This window comes from Strix aluco, chromosome 20 (genome assembly GCF_031877795.1).
Source record: "Strix aluco isolate bStrAlu1 chromosome 20, bStrAlu1.hap1, whole genome shotgun sequence".
In the NCBI taxonomy this organism is placed as follows: domain Eukaryota; kingdom Metazoa; phylum Chordata; class Aves; order Strigiformes; family Strigidae; genus Strix; species Strix aluco.
This window is the reverse complement of record NC_133950.1, coordinates 5,598,405-5,619,889: the sequence shown is the minus strand read 5'-3', so window position 1 is coordinate 5,619,889 and position 21,485 is coordinate 5,598,405. Positions and strand designations below refer to the sequence as shown.

The 21,485-nt window shown below is 50.3% G+C and overlaps 1 protein-coding gene across 4 annotated transcripts in view; it reads right to left on the bottom strand.

Annotated features, from left to right (window-relative positions):
- LOC141932522 (discoidin domain-containing receptor 2-like) overlaps nucleotides 1-18,356 on the bottom strand; it is a 62,137-nt gene extending 43,781 nt beyond the window's left edge. Inside the window, exon 1 of one of the 4 annotated variants that reach the window (XM_074846218.1) lies at nucleotides 18,279-18,356. The gene's annotated coding sequence lies outside the window, so the exon portion shown is untranslated. Of the gene's footprint in view, nucleotides 1-1,542; nucleotides 1,651-18,053; nucleotides 18,183-18,278 lie in introns of those variants that run through there. The other 3 variants (XM_074846219.1, XM_074846221.1, XM_074846220.1) reach the window with 3 other exon arrangements.
- Nucleotides 18,357-21,485: the final 3,129 nt, after the last annotated feature.

Sequence of the window (21,485 nt, the reverse complement as noted above, 5' to 3'; positions counted from 1 at the left end):
GAATTAACGAGATTTAGCAATTACACAGAAGGCAAGTAGCTGTAGGAAAATCCTGGGATTGTTTGAGGCAAAGAGGAGAGACACAGGAGAGGGGGGGGGGGAAAGAAATACATACAATAATGATGCTTAGACCAAAAAAAGGATCCCATTTACTTTTCCATATTGAAAATTAACTGAAATTAAAAAACAACAAATTAAAAATGAGGAAATTAAATTCCACGGCATACCATGCACATTAAGCCTCTGGGACATATTGCCACAGAGCAATGTGGGAGTAATTCAATAAAATATTGGAAGCGGATCTACACAATAAGAACATCTGCAATTCCATTAGCAGAGTAAAAGAAAGAGTATACTGGATACAAATTTTCATCTAGCCAGGCATAAGCAAACTAGTCATTAATGTGACCAGAAAGTTATCTCTTACATAGGCAGGTTATTCCACATTTGTCTGCATTCAAGCTCTTGGGCTTTCATGTGCAATGTGCCAAGCAGCCACTGCCTGAGATAAGATGGGTGCCTGAGTAGGTGGGCTGTGATCTAATCCAGTTTGGCAAGCTTTATGTCTGCATATAGAGATCACATTTCAGTTTTCAGCAGCTTATTGTGCAGCTTCTCAAAAAGAGAAACAACACTACCCACTTTTTTTTTTTAGCAGAGATTATCCTCCGTGACAGAAAAAGGGGAGATGAAATTTCAGCCAAACCTATTAAATAAATACCTGCAAAGCAGTGAGCAACCCTGGAACGCTCCAGTGGAAACACGGCTATTTTGGAAAGTTCTCAGCACCTGAGACAATGGGGAAATAATCTGATTTTATCTGGAGGGACTGCTACTAACAACAAGGATTCTCAGGAGCAGCTTCCTGCATATTCATACTCCTGTGTTGTAGGCTAAATGTGAATCTGAGAAAGTTTGACTGTGACAAAAACTGCAGTAGGTGCACCAGGAGGGAACAGTCTGCATCTCCTCAGGAGGAGAGTGAACACAGGCAACACACAGCCACAGAACTCGCAGCGGGCAGGAGCTGCTGGGGCTCGGAGGGCAGGAGCATGTCCCCCCCCACCTTACCACAAACAACTCGCTGCCAGCCCCAGTTTTTGCATATCTGACTCAGCCTTAGCCCTGAAACATTTCAGGCAAGCATGTCTGATTGAGAGCTCAAACGCCATGGGCTTTCCCAGAGAGCCACAGCCCCAGAAACCACTTCTGTGCGGGAGAATGACACCAGCCAGCTTCACATTTCCACCCAACAACAGATCCCACGGGTCCCAGAGGGCCCCGGGCATGCAGCGCTGCGGGAACACCCGGGATTTGGGAACCCCTCCTGTAGTCGCGGGACAAAAAACAGCAAGCAAAGAGCCACCATCTCCCTACCAGCCAGGGAGAGAAATCTTCACCTCCCAGCACTGCCACCGCTACAAACCCCCTTCACTTCCAGCAAGTCTGCAAAGGCGTTTGTGCTTTAGCCAACAACAGAAGCGCGCGCGGGGGCAGAGCTGATCGCAAGCTGAAAGCAGAGTTACGCTGGAAGGACCCTACCTGCCTTGCCCGGGGCCTGCTGAGCACAGGGAACAACTGCTGTGTCTCTTTTGAACTCCATAGGTTGAGCCAGGCTGTAGTTTCGACATTCCTTGCAACTTTCCACCAGCACACATGATATGTTCAAACTTGAGTAACTCCTCCCTCCTCCCTCCCTCCGCACACACAGACAGGCCCAGGAGATGGCCCTGCCTCTATCATCCCAGTTCCTATAGCAACTCCTGACCGAGCAGATGGAAACAGAGCTGTTTTCTAGGCAAATCTGCCTTCTTGGATTCCTCTGCTCTTCCCTGCTGTTGGCCCCTCCTTGCTCCAGTGCTCTCCCTAGGGGCTGCTCCGCTGGCACTTGGCCCAGACTTCGCCTGGAGGAAGGCCAAGCTTTGAATTCATTTAGTAAAACCACAACATAAAGCAGCTCTCCTGCTCAGGAAGCAGGGCCCGTGTAGTCCCAGGGGCAAGCCAGGCCCCGGCACAGCACTGCAGAGCCAGCTTGCACCTTCTTGTTTAACACAGCTGCCTGCACCCGCAGGAAAAATCCTGGCAAAGACATCGCCACGCCGTGCTCCTCACGTTCATTCTTCACCAGCATGTGTCACCCATAGGGGAAAGGTAAAAAGCAAAGACAGAACTAGTCATTTATTAAGCAATTCCAGCCGATGGGATTATTGCAACCAAAGAGCAGAGCAGGGCACTTCTCAGTCGTCTGGACTTTCAAGGTCTTTCCTGGATGAGGGAGAGACCAGCAGTGACGCTGGGGCTCATCACATGTTCATCGCAACAGCTCACTCTTGTCTGCTTCCCTCAGGTTGGGCTCCCACAGGAGTGAAGTTCACTACTGCAGCCGTTAGACAGCTGCATGACATCACATTAATTTCCTTTTCACTTAAATATAGAAATAGAGTGAAAATACAAAACTCAGTATCAGAATGTGGCACTTGCAGGGAGATAATTACCAATGGTGACAGTGAGAACCTCAGAGGCAGGTAACGATGCTAAGGCTTCGTGGTGGCAGGACAAGCAGGACCGCAGCAGATGGAGCCACAGGAGCCACTGACATGGCCACGGGGCCAGCAGGCTGTGGGCACCCTGGGGAGACCACCCACACCCAGTAAGGCACCACCACAGGGCACAGCCGTGGGGCTGCAGAACTGCTCTTCAGCTGCACAGCCCTCAAAGCCCTTCCACCTCCAGCACTGCCTGCTGCCCCTGCCCACGGCCGGGCTCTGCTGCAAAGCTACTGCTGGGGCCACTGGAGAGCCCTGGAATAGGGCAGCCTGCAGCAGGCCAGGGCCACGCTCACCTGGGTGACAAGGCCACTGGGATTTGAGAGGAACATCACCTGGCGACACCAGTATAAAGCCCCAGTTAGGGGACGAGCAGCAAGGAACACAACAGCAGAAGGAGACTGAAGAGCAGAAGTACTTTGCTGACTTGCCCATTGGGAAACACAGGTGCTGGCCTGCCTCCTGCAAGGAAGCTGCTCGGCAAGGGAAGTGCTGTGATGCCCCATTCGGACAACCCGCTGCAGGGAAGCATCCTCCTGGGGTCAGCAGCACAGGGCTGCGAAGCAGCACTGGGGTGGGAAGTGGATGCCCATGTTGTTCAGGAGTGACACTCACGGGCACTCCACAGCAGGAAGCTGAGAAGTGGAGACAGCAGCAATTCAGCCCATTCTTCGAAGACTCCCATGCTACACCAGGCTTCAAGCAGTAATCACAGCAAAGCATCAACAGAAGCAGCAGGTATTTCAGGTATTCAAAAGAAAAAAAGGAAGCAGACATGAACCACACTGTGCCCACACCAAGTCCCAACTGGAAAATACAGCTGTGAGCTGTAAGACATGGTCATATGTATGCACATGCACAGCCAGATGTTGCCTTGCTCCCATCTTCCTCCCTGCCTCCATACCCCATCTCAGCCACACAATTCACCTGTGTACCAAGAATAGAAAACTATTTACTTTTTTCCCCCCCCTTGAGTAATTTTTCCACGTCTGAGTGCACTGATCAGCTCAGAGGGATGGGACAATCCTTAAGGCTCATATATGGTTTGGGTCAGAAACACACGCCCAGCAGCAGGGTGGAGGTAGAAAGACATGAGACCCCTTCCTGCTTGGGAAGCTCTACTCCAAGAGGGTGTTACTGATTCAGATAACTTACAAGACACTCTCCTGCCAAAATAAGGATACCTGCCCTGTCAACATAACAGTGCCCAGGGACCAAGCTGGATACAAGCCCCTGCAGTGTGGGGCAAAGGTGCCTGCGGACACCCAGGAACAGGGAGTCCAGGAGGGACATCAATAAAAGCAAAGCAGATGCACATCACAGAAGCAACATCAAGGGTCTAGAGAAAACTCCCCATTCCCTGCAGCATCAGGAAGAGCAAACACATCTGAGGAGCTCCCTTCCCTGGGGAAGGACGCCGCCATGGAGGCACAAAGCACTGCTAGAAAACTGCTGATTTTGCAGTTAGACTCACTGTTGCCTTCAGCACTTCAACACAAAAATAAGCTCTCTGCTGGGTGCCCTCTGAAATGTAACTTGACCCCACGGTATACATTCCCTAATCAATCTAGGGACAAAGCAAAGCAGAAAACAGCCCTTTTTTCATTGGAATGAGCCCAAATATGCACAATAACAGATCCCACTCAGACTATTACAAATTAAAGTACTTCAGAGAGTTTTGCATCTCACATCGCAGAGGGAGCATACTTCTGCAATAGCATCATCGGTTCTCAAATTGTGTATTTGAGAGACATCCTAATGACCTCATAGCAGCACATGTGACCAGTAAGTCATCTTCTCAAAGGACTAGAAATAACATCAACAGACCCTGTTTTGGTTTTGCACAGAACAGCTTTCTGCAGCATGAGCAGGTTTCCAAATGGCGAGGGAGCAGAATCAGCTCAGGCCAGGGCTGGCATTTTTATAGTTTCTCTAGGAGATTGTGTTTGGCTTTGGAAAAGATCAGTCCAATTAACAGATACTAAATTCCATATACAAATTTAGACACAAAAGCTTGTTTATCCCAACGCAGGGCAATTTGTCTGGGTTTTAGGCATCTATAGGGTATCGTGTCTCAAAAGCATTTCAAAAGCATTCTAAGAGGTAAGAGGTGGTCTCACAAAATAGAAAATAATGCCTTGAAAGTGCCTCGACAGGCTTAAAAGCAGGGGTTTTTTTCTTCCAGTGCTTAAAAATAACCTGCTATGCTGAGCAGCAAAGCAGAAATTTGAAATTCGTGGGTGATGAACTGGTGAGCTGTTCGCACTGAAATCAGGAAGTTTCCTTCTGCTGTCCCAGAGCCTGATCAGGTGGCACTGGGAGAAATAAATGAACAGCAGTGAGCATGCTGATGCTAAGGTGAAGGCAACTAGACAAACAGCTCAAGACAGACCAATGGCCTTGACCACCTGAGCAGATCCCTCCACTGTACTGAGCACAAGGTTATTGCAGAGGAAAAGCTACATAATCCCATTGTAGAAATTAATGTCAAAAAAGACATGCACCAGACCTGTGACTTATGGCCAGAGAACTGACCCAGTTACCAACAGTGAGCTGGGAATACACATCCAGATGAGAATAGGAAAACACTCATTAGAATAGCACCCAAAAGCTTTTTCTGCCAGAAAAAAAACACACAACAGGCTGCTCCAGCAATACTACCAGACCACCGGTCCTACAGCAGCTCTGCTCCATGATCCTTACCCTCCTTGCCTTCCAGACACCCACCGAGCCCAGCCACGGCAGGACCTCTACCTGCCTTTATCTGAGAAGGCCACAGGAGGGTCCAATGATCCCAGTAAGCTCCAATGTCCCATGTCAGACAGGACCAGAACATCACCTGAGCAGCCTTCAGCTATGCAGGGACAAAGGAGCTGAAGAGCACAGGACAGTCCCACTAAGGAGGCTGGACCTGTAGAACGTTTAAGCTTTTTATGCTTTCAGTGAGAGGTGGTAAAAGCCAGCTCCCACCTTCACCTTTCCAGGAACTTTTGATGCAACGCAGAAGCCTGCTGTAAAAGTGCTTTGTTTAGACCCTACAGCCTTCTTCTGTCCTGACCCATAGTGCGAGAGCATGTTCACTCCCACCCTACCTCAGCCGAAACATCTGCTCAGCCTAGTTCTGCTAGTATCGTCCTTCCTCTGCAAAGAAATCCACTTTGAGCCATAAACCTGGGAAAAGAGGGAAGCAGGGCAGAGCTTGGCACAGCAGGGAGGGCAAGTCTGGCACACGTGTGTGACATCCTCTGAGAAATTCTTCCCTGTGAGGGTGGTGAGGCCCTGGCACAGGTTGCCCAGAGAAGCTGTGGCTGCCCCCTCCCTGGAAGGGTTCAAGGTCAGGCTGGACAGGCTTTGGGCAACCTGGGCTAGTGGAAGGTGTCCCTGCCTGTGGCGGGGGGGAACATGACAACGACACGGACACTAGATGATCTTTAAGGTCTCTTCCAACTCAAACCATTCGATGGTTCTGTGAAATACTGACAAACCACTCTTGCATACAAGGTACTGACTAGAGTTATTCTGCAGGATGAGGGAAGAAGGCTCAGAGAGGACAAGATAGCGCATGCAGTGACATATATGGACACCTGACGTGGGACAAACGCTCCCCAAGCAGTGTAAGAGACAACAGGGCACAAGGGGAGCACTCACCCTCCACCACACACCTCCCACCCCATGCCAAGGAAGCCTTTCCTGCTCTGAAAAGAGATGCCAGAGTCCTCAAGGGCAAATACCACAGCAGTATGGTTCTCCTTTGCCCCTCAGCAACTTTCTAAATCACTAAATTAAGCACAACCTCTGGTCCAGCCATGGGATAGATACATCCTCATGCCCCCAACAGATAAAGTTCTGCAGCTGAGCCAAGCTACTTGTTTCTGGGCACACAGGCAGCTGCCCAGTGAAACCCTGTCCTGCTGGGACACAGGAGCAGAAGAGGCCTCAGCACTGCTCTGCCACCACAGCTCCCTCACCCAGGGATGAGAATGGCTGGGAAGGTGACAGTGGAGGAATAACAACTCCTCCCCAGCCCCCCAGATCTCACTCAGAGCTTTAATACTACCAGGAAAGATGCAAACAGCAGCAGCCTCCCATTTGCCCTGTCTTTTAAACAACACAGTCCCCAGCTGCTACACACCAGGGGCTGCCTCAAATACAGGGTGAGAGTAGAGAAGAAAACTAGTACTTATACCCCCGGGTCAGAACAAGCGGAGTGAGATCAATTTAGCTTTAGTTGGTGTAATGACAAAGCCCCAGTGAATACATCATCCAGACAAGGAGTAAATTCCTGGCATAGAGCAGCACTCAGCAAGGACACACTTGTAAACACTCTCCTTGGCCATCTCTGCTGACGCAGCTGTGAGAATGGGGCAGAGAAAACCGTTATCTGCAGACATCCCTCCCTATCCCTGGACACTGGGACCAGCCCAAGCAGGACATCTCCAGCATCTCTGCCTTGTTCTTGTCTGCACGATGAGCCAAGCACCCTCTTGTCTTCTCATCTTTCACACCTCTGGTGTCCTGCAACAGCAGGCACTGCAGATGAGAATCGCTGCCACTCCAAGGAAGGGCTCAACCGCCATGAGCTAGTAAGCCCCTGCTCTGGGCTTTTGACATCTAATCCCTGGAAGCAGTTGATATATTCAGCAGCACAAGGCCTCTTTCAAAGCTGACCTTTCTTCTTGAAGCACCAGATAGTATCTGATGTCCCGAGCACTGCCCTTCACCTGTTCCTCCCCCACCACCACACCAGGCCAGCTCTCTCTGCCCTCCATCCCTGCAAGGCGTTTGGAGCAAGGGAGGCAGCGTAAGGAGAGTTGTGACAAGCAGAGCTGCACAGGACCCAGGACTGCTGGGGACAAAGCCCTGCTATTTCACCTGAGGTGGTACTTCCCCAAGTCCGTTCCTCTCTCCCAGGTGAATCTGCGTTGGCATATCTCACCTCAAAAACTAGAAGCTGCGCAGACCTGAGAAGACCAATGTCTGAGTATTAATTCCAAATCCAGCTAAGAGAAAAGCTAATCAGCTTCCTTCACTGGAGATTTTATTCCAGAGACATGGAGAATATGAGCAGAAAGCCAAAGCAAACTATAAGCACTGGCTATAAGCTTCAGTGAGGAGAAACAGCACATGGGAAGGGAGAGATTCAGCACCAGACATTTGCTTTTCCCATCCAGGGACACCAAACCAACTGAACCACCGAACGGGCTGAGCTCAGCTTACAGCAGTGATGCCGTTACAGCTCCTCCACCTGCACAGACCCCTGCAGAAATAAGTGGTGCATGGAAGAACTGCTGGTAAAACAAGAGCTGTCAGCCAAAGTCAGGGGTGTCAGCCAGAGGCTGAGGCCCTGTACAGCTGTTGCTCCAGGACCCTCCAGCCATACAACCCCAAACCTGACCTCTGCACTTTCATCCGAAGCTAGCACGCAGAGAGCAGCTGACAACAGTAGTCACCACATTTCTGCGATTCCTTAGCAAGGACTATCATCTTCAAATAACCAGAAGACCCACGCTCCCAGCCTTTTTTGCTGGCTCTGGTATGGAAACAAAAGGCAGGAGTGTGCTCTCGGGTGAGCAGTTCAGATGGGCAGGATACCAACGGGCCCCTCTGCACGGCGTGAGTGAGAATTTGTAACCCACCCAAGGACACTGCTGCTTGCTCCACACCACCAGACTCATCTGACAACGGCTGGTTTGCTCTCTAACAGGACTACAACATGAATCTCCAGAGCAGAAAGTGTCGAGCGAGATCCCAACCAGCCCACAGGAGCTCTCATTTTCAGTGCCAGTGAAGCACACACATCATTTCTGAATCTCCCCATTACACGAGGGGATGCAGAGTCCAGGGATGCAGCCAGATTTGAGTCTAGCAAAGAGGCCTTGGCTAGGGAAGCTTCCACCTCCTCAGCAGCTCCTTGCATCTCAGCCATTTCCCTTCCAAGCAAGGCCTCCTGGCCTAAGTAAGCATAAGGGTGTTGCAATCTGCAGTTTAGTCTGAAGAAATCCAGCCCAGCCCAGAAGCAGCAGCAGGCCTCTGGTCTGGCCTGACTACGTGCCATTCATGGACACCCACTGCGTCCTGAAGCTTGTGGCATTTCTGAAGGCAAGTTTACTTCTCAGATGTAGGGAGCTGTGCTGCTCCCATTAACACGTAGGACCACGATGGGCAACTTAGATGTGCACTCCAACAGCCACACTCATCTCATGACCTGGTATTTTTTCTGAAATAAGTGCAGCAGACACAGGGGAAAACCCTCTCCTCCCATTGCAAGGGGCTGAGGAGGGTAGATAAAAGGCAACTGCATGCCTTGTGCATGTGTGGCCTCAGCCTGGGCGCACAGCTGGCCAGCACCAATCCCACACTCAGCCTCAGGGCGAAGGATGCTCCCAGCGCTCATCCTGCGCCTCCTGACAAGCCCCTCTCGTATCTGGGCAAATGCCACGGCTAATAGCAAGGGGAAAACACCCATTTGTTCATTCCAACAATGGGACATGTCCTACAAATGCTGCTTCAGCTGTAATACCCCGTGCAAACATAAGAAAACCACCTAACAGGATCCCTGCCTTTTCCTGCAGAAACAGCAATAGGGTCTGCTCATATTTCCCATACTAGCACAGAAAAGACAGAAGGATGCAGATACATTACACATTACATTATTAGCTCTACTGGGACATTTCCTAACAGTTCACTTAAATGTTTTTAAACCTGCAGGATGAGGTCATTCAAACCTAAACACATAACCCACACTATAAGGTGGTTCACTAGGTAAAACTCTCAAACAAAAGCAAACAAAAGCTGATCCTGCATGGTACACTGCTCCATCCCTGGACACTGTCAAGACTTGGCCAGACAAAGCCATGGCTGAGGCAATCACATGCTGGAGACAGTCCCACTTCAAGCAGGAGGTCAGACTGAAGACCTCCAGATGTCCTTTCCAACCACTGTTTTCATCATCCTGTGATAGCGAATGAGAAGAGGTAGAATAATTAATGCCAACAGTTTTATGGAAGACTTGCATTGACTTTCTATTCTAGAAATCTTTCTAGATTATGTGAAAAGCTTGGTTAACGAAGATGTCGGCACTGACTCAATCAAGGCTAATTCTGTACTGGCAGGGATACCAGAGTACCAGTATCCTTGATGTACTGCACGGGTCTCAAAGAGGGTCACAGTACCCTGCCTCAGACTGTCCTTGCACAAATTAACACGCGCCATAAGAGATTTCTTTTTGGCATTGTATTCAAATAGAAAAGCTTGCAATAATTCCAAGAATACAGGTTAAAAGCAAAACAGCCAATAGCTCTCAAGATGTAGAAGCAACTGGAAAAACCCCACTGTAAGTCTTTACTCTAGGGAGGTCTCACAAGCATGGCTGCTATTTGGTGCCCTTCCAGTGCCGTGGCAGAGACTGAACCACATGTAATCACTGGTGGGTTCAGTCCTCAGGAAGAAGGCAGCACATCTACACGAGGTGCTCTTGTCTGGAGGGTGATGGGGAAGCAGCAGCAGGCACCAAGATGAAAGAAGGTCGCTGGCCACCAGAGAAACTGCCACCAATGCCACTCCTCCCAGCCATCTGCCCGTGGTGCTGCCAGGTCTGACCCATGGTATCTGCCCACGGCACTGGCCAGCAAAGGTTATTTTCTCAGAGTAACACCCTGTCCAGGTTTTCCCAAAACATGAAAGAAAACGTAAGACTGCTGCTAGCTAAATACGTAGATGCATGGTGTCAAACTGATGGAAAGAGGAAGGACACTTTGGGAAGCTGGATTATTTGAATAATATCCATCACAATCCAGACAAATGCAAAACACATGCACTTAAAAACAAAGTCCATGAGATGAATTTACAGCATTGGGACCCTTGTCCAGGGAAACAGCAAGGGAGCTCACTGCATGGCTAGCTCTGCTAGTCTGCTGATTTCTTCTCTTCAGCAACTGAATCATAGTGCACATGGCCAACACCTCATCCCAAACAATAACATGGCGTTGGAGGCTCGCACTGCACATGTTCTCACAAGCACCCCCAAGCTCAGCTCCACTATAAATGCAGAAATGAAAGATAAACATTCCTGGAAGATCACATTACCCAGCACGAAGATGTGACAGCTTGTCAGGAACAGCAGAAACAGCCTGAGCTTAGTGAAAAACACTCATTATAGGCTGACATTTTCATATTGGAGAATACTGGTACTCCAGCTATTTCTGCCCCCCCCCCTTTTTTTTTTTTCTTTTTACACTTTTTGACAGGCAGAAACAAACGAGCACAAGTGAAATAACAGAGCAATGATACAGATGGGACAACAAAACCTGATGCTTGGCTGGTTTAGCTCTCCATTAAAAGGCAACACAAATGACTGATACCACTACCAAACGATACATGCAACAAAAACATGCCCAGATTATCATCCTCCAAGGAAAAAGAAGAGCTACAAACACAGCGTGCTCTGCAGGCTCTGTCTCTGTATTTGCTCGTTCTTCAGCAGCTCTTCATTACTGATGGGTGGGACATTTTTACACCTTAAATGCTATTCCCAAAGAAACTGAACTAACTTCTCATTTTCACTGCATAAATTCATCTGTTGGAAGAAAATACCCCGCCCTATTCTTCTGGCCTTCAAACTGCAGCTGGCAGACTCGGGACATAGGACAGTCCTGGGGAAGAAACACAACTGTGTACTTTGTTTGTCTGTCTCTCCTCTTGAGCTCTCACCCTCTCCTCCATTCCCCACGGCACATATGAGCTGATCATCTCCCCACCATCTCTGGACAGGAGCTGACTTGTTTCAGGTTCATCAGGCACCAGAGCTCTGCATTGCACAGTGCTGCAGACAGATTTGGGCACAGTACCCAAGCATCACGAAAGGAAAGTCAAATCAGGTCAGGAGAGCATCATCCATGCTGGGAGCCCTTCCAAGCAAACACCCAGAGAGCTGCTGCATTAGGAGCAGACAGGCCCCAAATCCAGATTTTGGAACAACTCCACCCAGTTTAACTCCTTGCTCATACATTCTGCAAGCATCAGTTCTGAGCGGGCTGGTGTTTCAACAGCTCCATACTTGACATTTCATGGACAAAACAAGGTTTAGGCAGCACTCTTTGGGGTACAGATTATCACCTCCCATGTGTACACACTGCTCAACCCAGCCGGCAGCCCCAGGACAATCTCGAGGTGGACAGCCAGCCCATGAGCGGACCCAGAGGATCCCATCCGGGGGAGCAGTGTGAAGAATGAAATGGTTGAGCTGTTATGAAAAATATACCAACTCACTGCAATCCATCAGAGCAACAAGTGGTTTTCCAGCCTTCTTCATTAAATGAAGGATCCTGGGATTATTAGCCAGTGAGCAAAGGCACGGAACCAAAGCAACTTATGGTCACAACTATTTTACCTAGGGAATAAAATAATATGACATAGAAAGTAGGTATTTTAACTTGCATTATACTACACACTCACAAGGATGCCAAATGAAGTTTGACGAGTCTGCATATAAGTGTTTTTCACTTGTGTGCTTGACTTTCCACCTCTATAAAATACCTGCGTGAAGTTATGCATTGGAAAGAGCTTCTGATAAACTTCCACACAGCAGACATGCTTAAGTGACAGGCAGCACAGTGACAGGAAAAAAACAATACCACCAAGCCTGGGCTTACCTGTAAGATTTACTTTCAACTATTTGTTTCAGAAAACAAGCTCACAGTGACCCACAATGAGAGTCCCCTACAGGCAGAAGAACACTCATGTGCAGTGGTAGGAGGTGTTACACATCTTGCTTTATACATTCCTGTCTTCAAGTTGCAGAAAACGTCTGTAGATTTCAAGTTTAGGACTTGAAATTTTCCCCACCCAGTCTGACTCCAAATTTTATTTTTCTTAAAGAGCAAGCAAATGGCTCCTTGGCTCCTATTTCCATAATCAATATTAGCAAAACTTCCGCCCCCATCTGTTTTTGCATAACTAATGCCTTCTTGATTTGGGAGATGTAATTTTAGGCACAAAGAGGCCCTGGCATCAGGAAAGTTCCCTTTTACCTCGCCTGTGAGAACAGGCTGTACTTCATAGCTACTGGCAACAGAAGTTTTTAGCTTGCTCCCCTACGCTGGGAACACCACCCAACATCACCTTAGAACAGCTTTGTTTAATTTTCAACATTCTTAAATGATGGTTGCGATTATTTTGAAAAAGGCTTTTCTATTAAGGACACTGTAACCCAGCTGCCATCAAGAGAAATAGAAAACAGTGACTGTTTTGAGAGGGACCAGAGATTGGTGGGTTCTTCTGCAACAGAACATTAGCATCCAGTCTTCCCTGCTCAGAATGTTCTTAGGCATTAACAGAAAAAATATCATCCATTCTACATAAATTCCTTTGCTGAAGCCAGCAGAAAAACGTCTGTGGAATTAAGATGAGAGCCTTCCCTCGCTTGGGCTTATCCCAACACCACACACACTAAAGAGAGAAACAGAGCTAAGGAAAGATGAAATACTTCCTTGCTATCTCCTGTTGCTGTCCAAGCAATAGGACCCAGCACTTGAGAGCATCCCTTGGACCTCTGCATATTCAGAAAGCTCTTGTTGGAGCACAGAGCTGCCCTGAAGACGGATGCTTTCACAGTCTCTAGTGTTTTGTACATGCCATGAGGACACCGGGCATGTGACTTGTGTGTTAAAACTTTCTGGCTCACCAGCCTAAGTTCAGATTCTTTCCCTGCAAAACACACTGCATGATCTCATCTGCAAGCAATCAGCCTGAGAAATCAGCTTGTTAAAAGGAAGCTTCTAGGAAAGGAGAGATGTCTCTGGAGAATTTGGGGGCCTATATAGTTTTAACCAGTTTGTTAAATCCCAGCTGCTCTTCTCCCCATTGGGGTCACACAACCAAGAAACTGTTTCTCCTCCCACACAACTCCAGACAGGAGGACAGTTTGCCAACACCAAACTGGAGCATCACATTTTCATTCTCCACAGCCTGAAAGCAGTCACATTTTCATGCAAACTCATTTTAAGTAGGTGCCGGAAGAGTACAAGAACAAACTCAGAGCTGCAAGTCGAGCAGCATCCGGAAAAGCAATCCATTAAACACGCAACAGTGGTGACCTGAACACGTAAAACGGAATATTTTCTTTACTTCTGGATACGTATTTCAGCGTTTCCCCACAATTATCACTTGAGCCCTAGGCAGGCACCCAAAGAGAGGAATAACCAGTACAGCAGAAGCTCTGAAGAGGAGTAAGGGAACAAACAATAAGCTTCCTGAAAAGCCAGCTTTACCCTGAGATTGCTTGAAGTGATGTAACAGAATTTTACCCAAGTTTCTGGTGATGCTACAGGAGCATTCAGAAGCCCTACGCTCCTCCCTGCGCTACATCTCTACAAGGCAACATCCTTTCCTTCCCAGTGAAAACCCTGGGGAAGCACGAGCACTGTGAAGAGCATAGGAAATGAAGCGCAGCATTTGATTCCCAGATTACATTCTCAGTTCATCTTCACAGGGCCAGCTGCACCTTATTTCTTTAGAAGGAGCACTGCGGTGAGTAGAACTAGCAGCACAACTCCTGTGCCCACCAACTCGGTCACATTTGCATCCCCCGAGCTTTCAGAAGGATCACCACTCTTACACCCCAAAGGGGAGGCAGGGAAGATCAGATCACGATCCTGCCTTTCTTCACTTTCTTCCGTGCAAGCTGTCACACCCTGCATTAGCTGCTCTCAACAGTATCTCCCAGGCAACCCTTTCTCAGCTGCCCCTAGTTGGTCACTCAAGTACTTTGAAAGACTTTCTTGCATAGAAATCACTGTTTAATATTCAACACAGAACACAGGAGGGACAAGAAAAAGCTAGCCTGTCTCTAACAAAAGAGATCAGGAGGACTGAACCCTTGGCTCTTCCCCGCCATGGATTATTCCAAGTGAAGCGATTATTCACCACTTCCAGCACCTATTTTCAGTTCAACTTGTAAAAGTAACTGTTATGAAACAAACAGAAGGAAGCAAAGATCAGAGTGGAAAGGCAAAACACTTTTGTTACCATGAGAGCAAAGGATCAAGTTAACCACATTGGGTTTTCCTTCAATTTGTATCTTTACTAAAGCTACTTACTACTTTTTAAAAAGATTACCTACATCTCAACCCTTAAGTTCTTGAACCCACTGTGAGAATCACCCTGAGGGACTTTGCCCTGTACAATGCAGGATGACAGAGTCATGGAGAAACTGTGGCACCTTCTAGCTCCAAATGCAACTCTGAACCTCACAGCAGTTTGAAATATTGCCCTAAAGAAACTTTTTGCTCTGTGTCTTTAAGAAAGACATAGCTGTGACTGCAAACATTCAGGCTAAATGAAAAAGTCTCCTTCAAGCTTTTTACTCCCTAGCCAAGTTCCTAATTTTACTGGATTAGAGCAGACAGCCCCCCAAACATATGTCTCTGCTAAAATCAAGGTGCAGGACAACTGCCCCCGAATCCCTGAGAAACCACATCTCAAAATTCCAACCATAAAGGGGAGCAATATTGAAGGGCTCAGCTGCTACCTCCTATGGTGCAGCTTCTCAACCAAATCATGAAGGGGAAGAAGAAAAAGGAGACTTTCCAGCTCAAGTTCCAACTCCTTTTTAAAAATCAGTTTATAACCACTAAAATAAACACAGTAAGAACAACTGTTCAGTAACTGGGAACCTGCAAAAACAGCTGCAGTTTTAAGAGCAGCTCAGGCAATGTCTGGCAAACACCAGCAGATACAAACAGCCCAAGGGGACGATAGGACATTTGGGGAATGAAACAGTGAATTTCATCCCTGGGCTCATGGAGAAACTGCCTAAAGTTGATCCAGCCAGGGTACACCAGGCAGAAGTAGCTACTCTGTGCTGTAGTGGGCATTTCCTCCCTCTCGGATCTGCTTCTCTCCCAAATTCCTCTTCCTCCTGGATGACCAGGCCTCTGCCATGCCCTTAACTGCCCCGGGCTGGCTCAGCCCAGCAGACAGCATCCCAGTGCCCCTGGCTTGCCACGGGGAGAGATCCAGAGCGCAGCCACACCGCTGCCCAGGTACATCACCTGGGTGGGCATGCTGCTCTCCACACGGGTCTCCCACTCAGCAGGGGCTCTAGGCTGTTACTGATACCCAAAAGCCTTCTCACAGGACACTGCTGGTCCCTCCTGAGCACAGACCCCCCCACTGCAGCCAAATTCCCCAGGAAACAGCCACCTCAAAGGGAAGAAAGGGCAGGAAAGACAGAACAAGCAGAGTACTCCAAGACGTCGGCTTCTGAATATTTCAACTATTCTGAAGTCACTCTAGGACATCTTCAGAACAGCAACCCGCAACCACATCAGATGGTGCAGAACTGCAGCAGCAAGTAGCCCCTCTGAAGAAAAGTCACCCAGAGTCCTACTGCCATTTCAACTTTGGACTCCAGCCTAGATAATTCCCAAGTATTTAGACACTCAGGAGACTTTCTGACATCTTCTCCTCAATGACTATTTGGAAGTGGAGGATCCAAATCTCCACTCAGTGTTATCCAAGTAGCTACCTGAAGCCTCGACAGACAGCCACATGCTTTGAACACCTTCCTTCACTGCAAAGTTGAGTTTTCAATTACACCCAGTTCTGGTTGTTCTTGGCTCTCCGTCCCTCACCACAGACCTGTGCTTTCTGTGGCCAGGCTTGTCACTGTGCACAAAAACCAAAATCAGGAAAGACGTAACAAATAAAGTCTTCCTGGACAGTGAATTGAATGAGAAAGATGAAAGCTCCTAGGAAAGGCAAAGAAGCCAGGTCTGTGGTGAGGAGGCAGGTCACCTGGGCAATTCCCAGGGGAAGAAGGGGACAGAGAGCCTCAGGGTCTTGCAGGGACCGCTCCTGAAAGTTTAAGACGCTGCAACTTCCAAACTGTAGCCTGTGAGCATCCAAAGGCCACAGATCACTTGCTGGCAGCAAAAGAAAGCTCACACACCCTGACATCTGCCCAGGGGACAGGCACACACCTGGGTAATAGATTTAAGTCTTCTTAAAATACAATTACTTTCCTCAATTATACACCAGAGGCCAGAACCCACAGGCTGAGCAAGCCCCAAGCGGCATAGCAGCTAATTCACAGAAAGCCTCTCTCTATTTCCACGGCCCACATTACCCAGACAATCAGCCTAAACGGACATCGGAGCCTTTCTAATTTTATGGTTCACAGAGAGAAGGCAGGAACGGCTGATGGAAGAGCAGCACGGCCTCTCTGCCCACACATGCCACTACTTCTGGCTCTAGAACTAGAGAACTGCTGCTACATTTTTTTTAAAGGAACTTTTTTTTTTTTTTCAGTGGAGTCAGTTGAAGAGAAAAAGAGCTTGGCATTTTAAACTGAAGCATTTCAAAACGTTGGTTTATCTTTCAACCTCAAAAGAAGAGAAATATAAGCAAAACAAAATCTCAGTCACTCCCTCAAAAGATTTTTCCCTTTCTGCCTCCAACAAAGTAAAGCACCCCGAGCTCCACTTGATCACTTCTTTCTTCTTCCCCTTTGACTTACAAGATTCCACTAGAGAAGCTGACATGAAATAATCCCAGATTCTCATATTTTGTCTTTTCCCAATTCCCACCCCCCCAAGAACATTTAGCCAGACCAAAGAAAGCCAGCACATCCAGCACAAAAAGGAAGAAAAGGAAAAGCACCAACAAACAAGAAACTGAATTACTATCAACCAAAAAAGGCCAAAATAAAAGTTTAAAAGCAAAGTTTTCCCACAGACGTCTGCTTAAGGGGAAAAAAAAAAAAAAAAAAAAGGAAAGCTCTTTTTCATAAAGGGAAAAAAAACCCAAACAAATGAAACCATCAGCCAGCACGAGGGTCGAACTTCAAAGCTTGTGAGAAAAACAGGATCTCAGGACCTGACAAAACGAACAGGGTCATTCCACACCGCAGCAGCGCAGTTTACTCCCTCCTGCCCACTTACTCCTACCTCGCCCAGCCCCAGCAGCGCCTGGCAGCGCCACGAGGAACCTGCCCCCAACCTGCCCCAGCTGCAGGGCAGGGACACAGCGACCAGAGCCCCGGAGCGCTCCCGCGGGCCCCGCTCCGGCCGGGCCTGGCCGCGGGACGGCACAGCCCAGCCTCTGCTGCCGAGACCGCCGGCGGGGCTGGAGCCGGCTCCTGACACGGCCGGCAAACCGGCCTAACAAAGAAAGCAAAGCCCGGAGCCGGGCGGGCAGCGCTCGTTCGAACGGTCTGAGGCTGCACGTCACCGCCGTGAACCCCCCGAGTGTCCCGAGCAGCGCCCGGGGAGCGCGACCCAGCACAAAAGCGGGTGTCCCGGTTTGGGGGGGGGGGGGGGGGGGGGGACTCAGCAACCCGGTCCCACCTCGCTGCCCACCGCGGGCTGCCCCGGGCCGCAGGAGCCGGGCGGGGGGTGCCCGGCCCCGGGGGCGAGCACGGCCCGGGCCGCATGGACCCCGCCGGGCCGCCCTCGCTCGGGCGCTGCTCCCCAACACCCACGGGAGGCCGAAAGCCCCGCGGGGGGTTACCGAAAGGCGCCCCGGGAGCGGTCCCGATGCCTCCCGCACCTGCGCCCGCCCGCCGCGACCGGGCACGGGGCGGAACCGCGGCGGCCCCGCCGCCCCCAGCCCCGCCGCGCCGCCGCCGGTCGGGCCCGCGGGCACCCAGCGGGGCGGGGCCGCCGCCCCGGGCAGCGCCTCCCCCGGTGGTAGCGGCGGCGGGCGGGGTGGGGCCGAGCGAACCGCCGCGCTTACCTGAGAGCCCGGGCGACGGCGGCGGGCGGGCGCGCTGCATCACGGCCCCCTTCCGGCCGCCGGGCGGGCGAGGGCGGGGGCGGCCGCGGGCCCGGCGCTCTTAAAGCGACAGATCGCCGGGGCACCGGGCTGGCGGCGTCGCTATGGCAACGCGGCGCGGAGGGCGGGAGCCGGGGCGGCCTGGGGTCGGCGGCCTGTGCCCGTGTCCGCCGTCCGCCTCAGGCGCTGCCGTGACCCCGAGCTCCCCGCGTGCCTCCGGGCCCCGCCATGTCCCTGTGTGCTCCTGTGTCCCCCAGGTACCTCCGGGCTGAGCCGTGTCCTGCCCTCCCTCGGCCCCACCGTGTCCCCGTGTGCTCAGGGCTGAGCCCTGTCCCCCATTTGCCTCAGGGCCCCACTGCGTTCCCAGGTGACCCCCAACGCCTTGGGGCCGGGCGGTGTCCCCCTGTCCCCCACTGTACCTCGTGGCCCTGCCACGTTCCCGGGTTCCCCCATGTACCTCAGGGCCCTGCTGCATCCCCGTGTACCTCAGGCCGCCGCCATGTTCTGGGCCACCACTGGGCACCCCATGCTCGCCAGTCCCCGCCACCTACCCCAGGTCCCCACCATGTCCCCTAGAGTCACCGTGATGTTGGCCACAATGGCACTCGGTGGTGTTGGGCCACTGGCTGGCGTGTGCTGGTGGCGGCCTCTGAGGACACACAGAGGCTCAGTTACAACGGCCTCTCCCACTTGTGCCTCTTTTTAACAAACCTGACATGTTTCAGCTGCTTTTTAGGATGATGTCAGTGAAGACGGGCCCTTCCCTGGGGCTGTCCAGACACATGGCCACAAACAAGCCAAAGAAAGCGAAGGCGAGTGGGAAACTCTCCTGAGCAGGAGGAAGAAAACAAAGGAAAACACTGGTTATCGGGCAAAGGTGTGCTCAGAGTTGATGAAAACATAACCAAAACATTCGACTAGTGACCAGAGGACAGAGCTGCACAGTCTCTGGGTGTAAAGTAGATGGATATTTGGAAGATATTGTTTAAGAGCAAATAATGAAGAACATTGCTTTGCTCCAGGAAGCAGAAATGCTGGGTGTTAGGGTAATCCCATGGTCCTTATAACCAAACTTCCTGTCTCCTGTAAAGAATTTTCACTCATATTTTGCAGTGTTAGTGAACACAAATCAGTTTTCAATTTTGTGTCTTTGAGCTCTGCTGAGAGGATCTTTAGTACTGTGAGGCAAGGAGAGGTATGTCTTCGCTAGATTGATCATTGATTTACTGATTTCTTATAATTTCCCCTGATTTTTGTCTTCTTTCTAAGTCTTATTTACAGTAATCTTTTCAGGCTTCCCTTTTCCAGACATCCAGTTGTGCAATGGAGTAGTGCAGCACGTAGTATCTAGGTGAGGCAGTGCAATGAAAAAACATTTTAATATTCTCTCCATTACGCTCCTGAGACACCATCAGTCCAACTTTGAGCCAGAGGGTGAATAATGCGCCTAATGAAAGCAGCTGTGTTTACAATTCCCATGGCACGCCTCCGCAGGGAGCAGAACCGGTGCCCTTTGTGTCGCAGCAAGGGGAAGTGCCAGCTCCTGTGTTTGGTGGAGAGTCAAAAAGCTGAGACAGAGCTTGATGTTACAGTGCAGGAGAGCAGATCTCTGCTAGTGAGGTTATGAACTGTCTTCCATGGCTGCGTCGAAAAATACTGAGCAGCTCTGTGTCTGCTCTGGATGAGCATGGGGATGGAGGGGGGTCAAAAGCGTGTTCACGTTGTAGGATCGGGGAGGTATGACAAGAGGTTCCCCTTTAGGAGGATCTTTGGAGTGCTGCGTCTCACAGTGCGCCTGATCCCGTAGGACACATCTATAGTTCTAAATTAAGCAGCTCCTGGGGACACTGCTGGGTACAGGAATGTGATCATGTGTAACGACAAACTGCCAGAACAGTCCCTGGCCCGGGTTTGGGACAGTGCATCATCACACTCCCCAGGGACTGTTCGCAGGCAGGGAACATGGTGGGAACATCCCAGGGGCTGCTCCCAGTATCTGGATGCTGTTTGCCAAGAGATTTTACAGGCAGGGATGTGTCCTGGAGCAAAGTACTCTGTGCCAGCAGCAGGGCTGGAGTTCTCTGGGGCAGCAGGGCTGAGATGGCCCAAGGAGACTTGGATAAGGACAGAGGTTGGAGGGAGGGCTTGTATGAGGAAAGAAGAGGCTGGGGCTGTAGCGTGGATCTGGAAGGCTCTGAGTGGGCAGAGCAGGGAACTGGGAGCTCTGGAAGGGGAAGGAATGAGACACAGGCTTTGGCACAGGGACTTCAGGTGAGGATGGAGGCCTCCGGGGCAATAGAGCTGGGGTGCGAGGGGCTCCCCGCTGCAGAAAAGGCAGCTACTAGCAGGAGCCACAAGCCCTGTGCCGGGCTGGCAGTGCAAGTGCAAGGCTGGGTCCTGGCATGTCCCAGCTACAGAGCCTGTCCGGATACACTGCTCTGCTGACTGCTGTGTAGCACAGATGTATTATCCTTCTGGGGCACCACAGGGCTCCCAAAGCCATCCTGCCAGGCTGCCTTGTCCCCTGTGAGCTCAGCTGGAGCTGGTGCACATACCTCTAAACTGCCCTGGCAATGCACAGGCCTGGGACTAGCTACAACAGGGCCGGGTGAGGGTTGGCTGCATGACAGCACTCACAGCACCGTGCTGTGGGGCAGGGACACGTGCTCCTAGCAGTGTCCTTCCTTCCTGCCTTCGGCTGGAGCTGGTCCTGTCCGTGTTACATCCTGCCAAAAGCAACTGTGGCAGCACGCAGGAACATAACAGAGAGGAGTAGGGGCTGACCAGGATGTGAAACGCTAGACTTCATTCAACAGACTGATTGTAATGGTCCTTTTTGTACTTAGCTCGTTCAAGCCACCAGGTCTGAAATGAATTTTCAGTGGTTGCATTGGATTATGCTGTCAGTGTCTGGCTTGGATGTTGGTTGATGGTGGCCTCTGTTACATCTGCATTACCATGTACCTCAGCTCGCTGCCCCACATCATATGGAATAATAAAACTTCTCACCTGTAAGACTCGGTGATGGGGGTTTTTATATTGAAGGCATCTCTGTATTGCTAGGTTATGCCCCAGCACGCTAGTTTGTTTTGACAGATTCTGTCCTCCCACCACATCAGCCCTCTGTAAGGTACTGACAGCATCCTCAGCAGTTCCTCAGATCTGCGC